Raw genomic sequence first — 11682 nt, 5'->3', positions numbered from 1 at the left:
TCCGGCCACCTCCGACCAGGGCGAAGACGACGGCGGGCTCAGGGAGGGACGCCGCGTCCATCCTGATGAGAAACGGGCGCTGGGGAGATCCACAGCCACGACAGCCATGGAAGAAGAGAGCTCCACGGCGGCGGTAGTGGCTCTAGGGGCATGGCCACAGGGCACTCCGGCGGTAAGGGGAGGGAGTGGGGACGGTCTACGGGCTCCGGGGAGGCTGCTGGTAGAGGAGAGAGGGAGAGGCCCGCCCGCCATTGCTCAAATTTGAGCAGGCCAAGGCAGCGGCCATGGAGATGGGGAGGGGATGCAGAGGCTCCGAGGCGAGGGGGAGAGCTGCGAGTGGTTGGGGAGGGTTGCTGATGATCTCCAGAGGCTCGAGGGAGGGCTATTTATAGCCGGGGCAAGGAGGGGAGGAGGTGGCACGCGGCGGGCAATGTGTCCGTGTGCCGGCGAGGGGCGTAGTGTCGGCAGACGCGGCCAAAGCTCATGGGAAGTGGCGGGAAGGCAACGAGGAGGGTGAGGACGAGCGCCAGAGGCTCACGAAATCGAGCAAAGCTCGCGGACGAATGGAGAAGAGGACATGAGCGAGGAAGGTGATGATGGCTACAGTAGCTCACTGTTTGGTCCTTGGCACGGCTCGCCGGAGAAGAGAACAGAGGGGGCCAGAGGTTCAGAGGGAAGACGACATCGAGGGGGAACTGTTGGGCATTAATGGCAAGGCCAGAGACGGTCGGGGCAGTGATGCCGACGACCATAGTGGCTAGGCCACCGTTTTGGCTGGTTACACGCGTGGTCACCACTGGCATGGCACGCTCTGGGGTTTTAACTGATGTAAATTCATGTCTACCACGTAGTCCTTCCAACGTGGAGTATTACCATGGTAAAGAAACAGGCAGAGACAAATTGAGCTGAGTAAACCAAGCTGCACAAGTTTGCTGTTGCAAACTTGGCAACATCCTAGAGATAAAACCAGAGAGGTTAAATGCTAAAATGGTTGTCTGGAGGCTTAGGGTAGAAAGGACTACGGTCCTGCGAGTTTTGAGGTAAAATGGACAACTATTTACCATAGTTGCTGTACAACCACCAAAACTGGCCCAGAAACTTAATCATGATGAAACACTCACTATGAGTGATGGATTGGGCTATAACTTGGCAAAGCCTGATGATTTGAACATACCATGATGCTGTAAAAAGTTCATACCAAATGGACTCACCAAAATGGTACTTCCTTCACAGCTATCATTTCTGTCCAAAAACTTCAGAAAAATCCTTAGGGTAATTGGTCAAGTGAAATGAGCCACAATCTTGTGGAGATAGGTTATATGAGTAGGAGAAGGCCTGGAAAAATTATCAGCCATAATGGAGCAAGATAAAATACACTTGCTTCACAAACTGAAAATTTGGACAGAAAACAAGAATTGCTCCTGTGCTCACATAGTTCAATGAAATGAACTGAATTTGGGTGGATGATAATGATTTGAGATACTTGAGAGGATGGAAAAGTTTCATCCGATTTGGAAACACTATGAAGGTACTTCCTTCACAAACTTGTGTTCTGGTCAGAAACTTTGAAAAATTGCACAGGGAGCTAGGGTGAATGGATTGAGGTCATCTTTGGTATCCATGGGTTTTTTAACAACTTTAAACACCCTGCCAAATTTCAGCTCAATTGGACTTAGCAATAAAGCACTTCCTTTGCAAAATTTCAGAGAAGGCAGAAACTTGCATTGGATCATGTGCCAAATTTTGAACTGTGGAATCATGATATTAGGATGGAACTAGTGATTATATAGGAAGGACAAGCTCCACAATTTATGTGGGAATTTTCTCTGCTATAAAAATAGTAGTTCCTTTGGAAATTGGCAGAAATGCAATATTGGCATTAAATAGGAAAAGGCAATTTTCCTTATTTAATTACGGCCAATATACTTGCCAGAGCTTGGATTAGGCATAAGCATCAACTCCACCAATTCTCATGAATTTAGGAGATGGCTAGATATGCCTTTGGATTTTATTCCTCGGAAAGGCAAGAAAAGGAATAAATCATAATTCAAAAATATTGCATTGGACTTAGCAATATTTTTGCATATCCAAGGTTAAGAAAGATAGGATGATCTCTGGGATCAATTGGGAGGATCAACAGAACAAGGAAAATGGTGGCTCCTTTGTAATCACAAGGGCATATTCAAATTCCAAAAATTTGGAATTAGGGTTTGAGAGGATTTGAGCTGATGAAAATGAGGTCTTGCCCACTGAAAAAGACATGAGCAAGGTTTTGAAAGGTTGGAAATGACAAAATTTCTCAGAGTCATCCAGCAAACTCAGGAGAAAATTTTGAAAATGAGTGCCAGGAGAGAATAACAGCACAAAAATTGATAACCCAATTTTGGGGCTGCTACAACTCTTCCCCCCTTAAAAAGAAATCTCATCCTCGAGATTCCTAGGGTTACAGCACAAACGAAAGAATAACAACTCCGGAGAAAAACCACGGGGTTAATTTTTAACCCTTTGGTTAAATTCAAACGACTTGGGGGCACCAAGAAAAAAAATCGCGGATTCCTCCACGGAACGTAGGTGTCGAGGTAGAATCAAGGGTGAAACCTGTATCGGGGTAGATGTACTGGATCAAGTGAAATAAAATTGGCAGTGTTTCTCCGGAAATGAAATCAAGAAAAAGAATTAGAGACGAGGAATTTCCAAGCGGAAATGCCTCTGCGGGGTTTCTAGAGTTGGAAATCCGGCACACGGCGTATGCACAGATAGATAGGGATATGTGACTTTGCATTTTCCCAAGTACTGCCCGAATGTACTCGTGGGTGAACCGGGTATGCGTGCAGTATGCTGAAAAATCTAAACTGGCAAACAGACAGAGGCAATAAACATGCAACGGAAAACACATCAGGCAAAATTATTCTACGGTGTTTTAATGCTAGTGGGTATATGTACTCCTGGTATACATATACCTACACCAGCGCGCATTTTATTATAGACTCGAGACGAGTCAGGGTTAATTTAGTGTATGTGATCTACTAATTAAAATCTTGTTAGCAACACAGTGTCAACCCTGTCAAACATTTCTGCTTGACAGAGAGACAAGCAAAAACAACACAAAAACAAAAGCACAAAAACATACATAGAACACAGCATACAAACTACAACAGTACCAGCAGACAAAAGAACACGAATGCGCTACGCGCTAAACGAAGCAACTCATCTAGGGATACATAGTTCTATCCTCATATCGAGGATGAACCGACAGACTGATCATCTTACTACTTGACTGAGGTCATGCAGAGGATTTGCCTTGCTGGGGCTCTCCGGGAGGACGAAGACTGAGCCAATCTCCATCTTCATCATCCGACACTACTATGGGTTGGTGTTCGGCTGCTGGGGGTGTGGCTGAAATTGATCCGAGCAAATGCTGCTGGTGGATATGTAACAGAGCCTTGTCGAGGGTGACGATGTTGGGTCTAGGCCATAACACAGGTTGAGAGGACAGCACTGGTTCGGATGGCGTTGGACAAATGACTTGAGATGCGAATTTACGAGCCTCACGGTAAGCTTCCTTGACGACTCGCACCGCATCATTGTCTAGAGTTCAAAACTCGGCAAGCATCTGGGAAATCATCATCCCCTGGGTGGTAATATACTGCACCAGGCGAGCAATTGCGGGGTCATCTCCTTGGCTAGCGGGAGAAGGCTGCATTCCTACCTCTGTCACAATGGGGTAGAAGTAGAAATCACGCCTTGCTGCCATACGCGGGTATCTGGTTCGGAGGTGAAGCATAGCCTCCACAGCAGCGGCCTGAATGGCTAAATCAGAGGTAGGCATAGCTCTACCCTGAAAAACCAACGGCTGGCCATCCGCTGCTAGGCTGATGCACACTCTTGCATCGAAGCGATGAAGGTGAGGGATGGGTGCTGATTGGAACACCAGGTAATCGGGGCTAGCCTTACAGCCAAAGGCTTTGGTGAGCATCTCAGCAAGAAGGGGTGGAAAGCCGGGGTGGTTGACGGCACCGGTGCGGCTGTGAAACTTGGGAGCTTTGAAGGTGCCAGTCATGGCTGGAGTGCTACTAGCTAGGCTTCTCTGCAGGGACATGGTTGACTGAGGGGAGCGATACGGCGAGCGAAAAGGGGGCTTTTATAAGCAGCTATGCGAGACATGCCCGCATGGTGTGGCCCCTTTCCCTTAATGGCGAAGGGTGAGCGGTGTGGCCGACCAGAAAGGATATGGTTGCTATTCGCACCATGGATAACTAGGCGGGGACAGCGGGGTGAGGATGTGTCCATCCCAACTGCACCACCTGTTGATTAACAGTGGCCATGTCGGATGCAGGGATGGGTCAAATCCCTTAGGGCCATTACTGGTTAATGGTAGCGGTGATCTAATGCTAGGATAACCTATGCCAGCCTCGCTGCTCTGATACCATGCCCTGTGGCACCCCGATCCGCATGGAGCAGGGGGCCTTCGCACGTCAGCCCAGGATAACACCTGACGCACGACAAGTCCATAATACAGCATTCCAGGTACAAAAATATTCATCAAATACATGTATATGAGATTACATCATTGATGAATACAATTATCTGGCATAGCCCTAAGGCTATTAAATGATAGCAGAAGTCTATTAAAAAGGCGGCGGAAGTCTTGGTTTGGCAGCATAACAACTCTGGCTGGGCTCCACAACTCACAGGACTGGCAAGATTACGGCCTAGCACGACGGATCAAGCGAGCAATACGGGTATGACCTAGAAAACTGGCATGACACGCCAGGTCAGTACATTGAATGTACTTGCAAGACAACCAAATACATAGCATCCAAACAAGTTGCAGACAAAGCAAGAACCGAGCGCATGCAACACCCTATCTCATATCAATTACTAAACATGGCATGATATAGATCAACTGAGCATGAACCACATCATAGCATCTACTAACATGGCAATAACATGGCATATCAAAACATGCTTCTAACATGGCAATAGCAAAGCATATCATCTCAGTCATGGCATAATTTAACATATAAATCAAAGCATGGCATGGCATCATGAAACTATGCTGAAAATAAACTACCAATAATATCCAATGCAGAGATAGCATGTTAACATTATACAATCATATTCTGTTCTATCATTGTTCTTTAAATGCAAATAATGATATATTATTCCAGCAATGCAACCAAACTTGTGCACCGAGTCCCTCGGACTCTCTTATCAACTGTGATCATCTTTGGATCACAAACACACCACCAAAGTGTTCTTTCTCAAGAACAACTCATGATCCTTACGGCGATCACAACCACGACCAACACTTGGTCTCCAACCGTGATCCTTACGGCGATCACAACCACGACCAATATTTGGCCCGTGATCCTTACGGCGATCACAACCACTTATCTGATCATCAAAATATCGTCGTGACTCCTCACGACTATCTCATAGTTCAAGTTACCATATTCTTGTTATCACATATTTATTTACCAACTTAATTATTTCAGTTTGTCCTCCATTTCGACTAAGACCTGATAGTGGGACCTACTACGAACTTATGCCCATGACCAAGGACGCGGCTATCGATAGATTGAATACACTCTGCAAAGGTAGCGCATTGTACCCACACCACGGAACCCATGGCCTCGTCATCCCAATCGGGTGGACCAACGGCATTCCGACGAAACCAACCTACTGCCATGACGCTCTCCCGGCCACTCCGACCCAATCCCCAACGGGCTGGTCCTGGGTGGGCCCGTGTCTACCAAAGACACCCCGACCACCGTCGTGGTCAACTCCCACTCGGGGACACTCCCACTCGGGGACTGGTACCAAAAATCTCAAAAACGAGCACACAAGGTTATGTCCGCTTACCTGATCAGGGTAAGCACGCCCATAACCTTCCCTAGTGGGAGGCACCGGCGAGAGGTCACGACAATAGCTCGCATTAAGGCCTCCCATGAGGCAAATGTGGCTGCACTGAAAAAGTTCGGTTTGGCGACACTATGACTCGATCCCATCGATGACAGAGGAGGTTTGTTATTATTAAGTCATTTTATTCCCTTCTCCATCATCATCAACATATTTAACATGAGGGCAACATGCCGCATACAAATGCATGAACAAAATATTGAGCTCCTCAAGTGCACAACTATAACATAAAGGACACGACAATAGTATATCAATGGTGCATTACAATCCTCATAACAGTTTATAACAATGACATGCAAATAAAGTAGAGTAGTGGCATGGCATTATTAATAATAACATTCTAATTAACATGGCAAAGGTATCATGAAACACAAGCATGCAAGATAGGCATAAAGAAATAACTGCCGATGAAAACGACATAAAACAACTGCAACTACACACACACACAAGGTGCAAGCAAAGTCAAGATGCAAGTTCGGGGCTCATGATAAGAGGTTGGCCTGCCTGGGGGTCGGCAAATACTCCGGGAAGAAGTGCAAAACGATCAAGGAAAGATTTGCCGGAAACAATTCTATCTCGGAGAGAGCTCCACGGCGGCGGTAGTGGCTCTAGGGGCGCAGCCACAGGGCACTCCGGCGGTAAGGGGAGGGAGTGGGGACGGTCTACGGGCTCCGGGGAGGCTGCTGGTAGAGGAGAGAGGGAGAGGCCCGCCCGCCATTGCTCAAATTTGAGCAGGCCGAGGCAGCGGCCATGGAGATTGGGAGGGGATGAAGAGGCTTCGAGGAGAGGGGGAGAGCTGCGAGTGGTTGGGGAGGGTTGCTGATGATCTCCAGAGGCTGGAGGGCGGGCTATTTATAGCTGGGGCAAAGAGGGGAGGAGGTGGCACGCGGCGGGAGACGTGTCCGTGTGCCGGCGAGGGGCGCAGTGTCGGCAGACGCGGCCAAAGCTCATGGGAAGCGGCGGGAAGGCGACGAGGAGGGTGAGGACGAGCGCCAGAGGCTCACGGAATCGAGCAAAGCTCACGGACGAACGGAGTAGAGGACATGAGCAAGGATGGCGACGATGGCTACAGTAGCTCACTGTTTGGTCCTTGGCACGGCTCGCCGAAGAAGAGAACGGAGGGGGCCAGAGGTTCAGAGGGAAGGCGACGTCGAGGGGGAACTGTTGGGCATTAATGGCGAGGCCAGAGACGGTCGGGGCAGCGATGCCGACGACCACAGTGGCTAGGCCACCGTTTTGGCTGGTTACACGCGTGGTCACCACTGGCATGGCACGCTCTGGGGTTTTAAGTGATGTAAATTCATGTCAACCGCATAGTCCTTCCAGCGTGGAGTATCACCATGGTAAAGAAACGGGCAGAGACAAATTGAGCTGAGTAAACCAAGCTGCACAAGTTTGCTGTTGCAAACTTGGCAACATCCTAGAGATAAAACCAGAGAGGTTAAATGGTAAAATGGTTGTCTGGGAGGCTTAGGGTAGAAAGGACTACGGTCCTGCGAGTTTTGAGGTAAAATGGACAACTATTTACCATAGTTGTTGTACAACCACCAAAACTGACCCAGAAACTTAATCATGATGAAACACTCACTATGAGTGATGGATTGGGCTATAACTTGGCAAAGCCTGATGATTTGAACATACCATCATGCTGTGAAAAGTTCATACCAAATGGACTCACCAAAATGGTACTTCCTTCACAGCTATCATTTCTGTCCAAAAACTTCAGAAAAATCCTTAGGGCAATTGGTCAAGTGAAATGAGCCACAATATTGTGGAGATAGGTTATATGAGTAGGAGAAGGACTGGAAAAATTATCAGCCATAATGGAGCAAGATAAAATACACTTGCTTCACAAACTGAAAATTTGGACAGAAAACAAGAATTGCTCCTGTGCTCACATAGTTCAATGAAATGAACTGAATTTGGGTGGATGATAATGATTTGAGATACTTGAGAGGATGGAAAAGTTTCATCCCATTTGGAAACACGATGAAGGTACTTCCTTCACAAACATGTGTTCTAGTCAGAAACTTTGAAAAATTGCACAGGGAGCTAGGGTGAATGGATTGAGCACATCTTTCGTATCCATGGGGTTTTTAACAATTTTAAACACCCTGCCAAATTGCAGCTCAATTGGACTTAGCAATAAAGCACTTCCTTTGCAAAATTTCAGAGAAGGCAGAAACATGCAATGGATCATGTGCCAAATTTTGAACTGTGGAATCATGATATTAGGATGGAACTAGTGATTATATAGCAAGTACAAGCTCCACAATTTATGTGGGAATTTTCTCTGCTATAAAAATAGTAGTTCCTTTGGAAATTGGCAGAAATGCAATATTGGCATTAAATAGGAAAAGGCAATTTTCCTTATTTAATTATGCCCAATATACTTGCCAGAGCTTGCATTTGGCATAAGCATCAACTCCACCAATTCTCATGAATTTAGGAGATGGGTAGATATGCCTTTGGATTTTATTCCTCAGAAAGGCAAGAAAAAGGAATAAATCATAATTCAAAAATATTGCATTGGACTTAGCAATATTTTTGCATATCCAAGGTTAAGAAAGATAGGATGATCTCTGGGATCAATTGGGAGGATCAACAGAACAAGGAAAATGGTGGCTCCTTTGTAATCACAAGGGCATATTCAAATTCCAAAAATTTGGAATTAGGGTTTGGGAGGATTCGAGCTGATGAAAATGAGGTCTTGCCCACTGAAAAAGACATGAGCATGGTTTTGAAAGGTTGGAAATGACAAAATTTCTCAGAGTCATCCAGCAAACTCAGGAGAAAATTTTGAAAATGAGTGCGAGGAGAGAATAACAGCACAAAAATTGATAACCCAATGTTGGGGCTGTTACAGAGATCCTGCAGGGGTTTCACTCATGGCCCCAAACGATGTTTGCAGGGTTCCCGAGCCCACCATCCGGGTGCCACTCGGTACACTGGGCCACAGTGCCTAGTCTGTCCCAAGTCCTCCCTGCCGGGTGCCACTCGGTAGAAAAATAGCACTACCTGCAAACACCAGAAACTAGTTGCAACTCCTGGACAGAGATCAAGTTGGTTAATAAGTCGAGAGAGCTTGGAGCGCCCGGAGCCCAATGTGTGGTAGTAGCTAGTCATTGGACAACTTACACATAACTCGGTTCTTAAGAACGGTCCCAATGAGACAACCCACCATGTACTCCCACATGGCCTCTCACCGCTACCTTTACCAAATCGTGTTCACACGCTTGACTCTCAGCATCAGAACATATCATAACACTCCAATCCATTCCCAATGAATCAGACCTGACACAACTCTAAGCAGTAGCAGGCATGGCATGGTAGGAACACAACATGGCTCAATCAACTCCTACACATGCTAGTGGGTTTCAACTATTTACTATGGCAATGACAGGTCATGCAGAGGAATGGGTTCAACTTCCGCAGCATAAAGTAGCAATTGAATCATTGTTGTCCTAATGCAATAACAGAGAGCAGGAGCGAGAGAGTGGGATTGTATCGGAATGAACAAGTGGGTTTGCTTGCCTAATGAATCGACAGTAGAGCACTGCCCTTCAGACAGGTACTCTCGAACACTCTCCGGAGCAGGACCTATCGAGAAGAACGGTGCCGGCAATCAGTACACAACATATGCAACAATATGATGCATGATCATGGCATGTAGATGTGATGTTGTTTGTGCTAATGCATCTATCATTCTATTTGGAAGAGGTCCATTTGAACCAAGGGTTCAAATGCAACTCTAAATTAAGTCTCTTAAAATGGCATAAATGTGTTTTCTCATATACAGCATGTATAAGTTGGTTTGTCATGCATGAAACTGGTAGAGATGGATAGATTCAATTTTTCTGATAATTGTTCATATATAAATTATTTCAATCTGAGCTACGGTTGAATTTCTGTGATTTTTTGAAGTTTTGAACATTTGCTGGAATTTCTGAATTATTTTAAATCCAGAAACTCAAATACTGCGTCATGCCTGCGTCAGTAGGTCAACTGCACTGACTGGTCAAACCTGACGCATGCGGACCACACGTCAGTGTCATAGTTAACTAACATAGTTAATTAATCACCCTAACTAAAAATTAGTCAGGGCCGGGCCCCACCTGTCATTGACCCACACGGGTCAAATCTGGGTCAACAAGGGGTCAAACCCAGTCAACGCGTCGGCGTTTAGCCGCCGGCGAGCCCGAACGCGGTGGAGGGGCATGGGATTCGCCCTCCGGCAACTATTCGGGCGGCGGAGACCACGGGCGAGGAGCTGGACCTCGTCCACGTCGTTTGGAGCAAGCGGGAGGCCGCGGGGGTGCCGGAGCTCGCCGGACCAGAGCTCGCAGCGGCAGCCGGAGCTCGGCTCGAGCGGCGGAGGGGCTGGAGGCGCAGGTGAGCATGGGAGTAGGTGGGGGAAACGGAGCAGGGCTCACAGCGCGTCGTTGGGAGGCTCATCAGCTCGGGGGAGGCTCTGGAGACGACGGAGCGGCGCCGGCGATCTCGGGCGGCCAGAGGTGAAGAAGACAGCGGTGACAGCTCCACGAGGCGTCCCCGGTTGCTTGGCTCGTCGGGGACATAGAGGATGTCGCAGAGGAGCTTGCAGACACAAGGAGAGGGCGAGGGGGAGGCGGTGGCTGCAGCTACGGCGAGCGGTGGTGACGGCAGTGCTCGGCCGTGAGAAAGAGAAAGAGATCCAGGGGAGGGGGAGGAACGGGAGAGAGTGAGAGAGGTGCGGAGCGTGCGTGGCGCTTCCAGAGAGCCGCGGAAGGGAGCAGGGAGGCAGGAGGTGGTCGGGCGCGTGGCCGCGTGCGGCGAGCACACGCCCCTGTCCTCCTGGCGAGAGGAGAGGGATAACTGGCAGGGGCCAGTCGGCTGCGCCGGCACAGAGCCAGGCCAGCAAGTGGCCTAGGTAAGTCCAGGTAAGGGTTTTTCCCCTTTTTTTGTTTTCTGTTTTCTATTTCTCACATTTGTTTTAATTTGGTTTGAACCAAATTAATTTTGCTGCTTCTGATAAATTTTGTAGGGGCTAAATGAAAAATTCCAAAGCCCCTCACAAATTTCCAGAATTATTGGACATATATAAAATATATAACACATATATATATCCAATGCAAATAATTGTTGTATTAGTTCCAAATGGCCAAAATAAATATTTATGAGCTCCTAAAAATATTGGTTTGAATTTTAACTCTGACCAATATTTTCAGAGAGTAACATGAACATTTTCTTGGACCTTTTTGGAGCAATTTTTACCTAGGTCATTTCCAGAATGATTTCTAAGGGTTTCACAAATCCCCATTTCAAATTTAGATGAAATTTAAACATGATGCACACATGACTAGCTAGTCTAGGTGATACCAGAACTAGGGATGTGACAACTCACCCCCACATGAAAGAATCTCGTCCCGAGATTCAGGGGTCGATGGAAAGAAGGTGGGGGTACTCTAGTCGAAGACGATCTTCTCGCTCCCAAGTAGCTTCTTTCTCGAAATGATGAGACAACTGAACTTTGAGAAACTTGATGTTCTGACGTCGGGTAACATGCTCTGCTTGATCAAGAATGCGAACAGGGTACTCTCGATATGAGAGGTTATCTTGGAGATCAAGCGTTTCGTGGTCGACTCCGCGGATGGGATCCGAGAAGCAACGCCTGAGTTGAGAGACGTGGAAGACATCATGAACTAGAGAAAGATGTGGGGGTAGTTCCAACTGGTAGGCAACCTCTCCTCGTTTAGCGAGAATGCGAAAAGGACCAATGTA

Source organism: Aegilops tauschii, chromosome 1, assembly GCF_002575655.3.
Source record: "Aegilops tauschii subsp. strangulata cultivar AL8/78 chromosome 1, Aet v6.0, whole genome shotgun sequence".
In the NCBI taxonomy this organism is placed as follows: domain Eukaryota; kingdom Viridiplantae; phylum Streptophyta; class Magnoliopsida; order Poales; family Poaceae; genus Aegilops; species Aegilops tauschii.
This window is presented reverse-complemented; position numbering follows the sequence as displayed.